General features: G+C 38.7%; 1 long non-coding RNA gene across 1 annotated transcript; it reads right to left on the reverse strand.

The window, feature by feature from the left end:
* Positions 1–191: 191 nt before the first annotated feature.
* LOC116379227 (uncharacterized) lies at positions 192–1,495 on the reverse strand. The gene is made up of 2 exons (XR_004212390.1): positions 994–1,495; positions 192–236 (listed from the first exon to the last, which is right to left on the reverse strand). It is a non-coding gene; the product is annotated as an uncharacterized LOC116379227 (long non-coding RNA).
* Positions 1,496–1,932: the final 437 nt, after the last annotated feature.

A 1,932-nucleotide genomic window follows, 5' to 3' on the forward strand; every position in this document is an offset into this window, starting at 1 on the left:
AGTGGGGTTAATGACTCAAGGGAACTAATTCCTTCACAATATGAGACGAGAGAGAGAAAGATTTGTGCACCTGAGTCTCCTGAGTAACACCTGTCAGTGATTGCATTGAATGGTCGATCCACAAAGTTGTCGGCTTGTGTCACTATGGCTTCCTTCACCATCTTGTACCCAGAGACAAACACCATCTTTTCACTACCGAGGCGGACACTGAACACATTCCCGTAGATGTCAGCCAGCTGTGGACAATGAATCAAGTAAAAAAACACTGATGAATGCCAACACACTACTGCACCAGGGGACCTTTTAAATTGTTCAAAAACAAGACCTACCATTACCCAATGAGCAGCCAATAGGTGTTCCAAGATCAGAACTTCACATTAATTATTGTTTTTTTTCAATTTGACCACCAGTATCTACTATTAGTTTCCCTATACAAAATAGTAAAGTTGAATCCGGGTGAACCATTAAAAATAATTTAAATCACTTTCTTTCTTTTTTTGTCACACAAAGTTATACTTCAGTGTTTCCCCTGGTTTACAGCTTGGGGGGGGCAGGGCGTGCAGCACTTGTCTGGACTTGGACGCGGAGCAGGAGAGCTACTCAGGCTGCTACTCGCAGGAGAGTGTGTAAATAAGATAAATAACATAAGGCTGTTTAGTTTGTTTAATAAAAGAACAAGGTATAGACCTGTTATATTGGAAAGGGAACCTTAAATGACTTCTGTTGTGATCTGGTGCTATATAGAAAACAAAATTAACTCCACCTTCAAGGGGGGGGGGGGGCGGAGGGTGCCGCCCCCTAATACAATGGTAGGGGAAACACTTATTGTTATTGTCCACATACTTCACTATTACGATAGAAATTGCACAATAGTGTTTGTGAAAGATCTTAAACTGACTGGAAATTCCATTGAGTTAATCAAACAAATAGTTCAAATCTATTAGAATGTCTCAATAAAATTCACCCTGAAATGAAAATATGCATTCAACTTACCTTTGAAAAATACTTGTATGGATGTTTCCTGTCCATGCTGAAAAAATTCCACACAAGGGGAAGAGAAAACGGTCCTGGAGGATAATTTGGAGGATTCCTGTTCTTGAGGAAGTCTGCTATTATGATGAAAACGAAAATAAAGAGGAATAGCACCTTGAAGTCAAAATCCAGCAAAAAATTAAAAATCCCCATTGTTGAAGAGAGTTGAACCAGCAACACGATGAAGGTCTGAGCTTCTGCCTCTTCATGAACCGCCCATCCTTATATAATGCCTATTCATGCTTGATTTAACCCTTAAATGGTCCATACATCTTGTAACTACTCGCATTACTCACATTACAGAACGGACGACTTAAAAAAAAATCTGTTAATCAAAGTCTGCACAAAAGGGTGTGTGACACTTTAGTTACTTAAACAGCTACATGAGCAACAACAATCTTATGAAGTGCAAAAATCTTTCAGTGACCTTAGACTGAGGTTGGCTGTTAGTGTAAACTGTGTCTGAGCCAACATACAAAGTAGAGTGGGAGCAAAAGGCATCTGATCCATTGTGCAGCTGCATGTCAATGAGTTACTAGGCAGGAACAGATCCAGACAAAATAGAACCAGATTTCCACAGTCAACACCTAGTGGTCTGTTTCTGTACTGCTATCAGGCAAAGCAGAGGAACAAACATTCAGCCACATACAGTCAGTAAGTTTTGGGTTTTCATACATATTGATTGGCTTTGTCAACATTATCAACACCAGACTTTCTCCTCTATTTTAAAGAACATATTGATAGCAAATATATTAATGAACTCTTTATACATTTTGTCATTAATTACAAGGACAGGGAAATGTCTCATAAACAGAGCCATGAACACAAGAATATTTTAATGAAAACATTATGCTATCACATACAACTAAATGTACAGACAGAGATAATGAAAGTATTCAG

The sequence above is a fragment of the Anarrhichthys ocellatus genome, unplaced genomic scaffold (genome assembly GCF_004355925.1).
Source record: "Anarrhichthys ocellatus isolate YVR2014 unplaced genomic scaffold, GSC_Weel_1.0 scaffold3935, whole genome shotgun sequence".
Classification (NCBI taxonomy): domain Eukaryota; kingdom Metazoa; phylum Chordata; class Actinopteri; order Perciformes; family Anarhichadidae; genus Anarrhichthys; species Anarrhichthys ocellatus.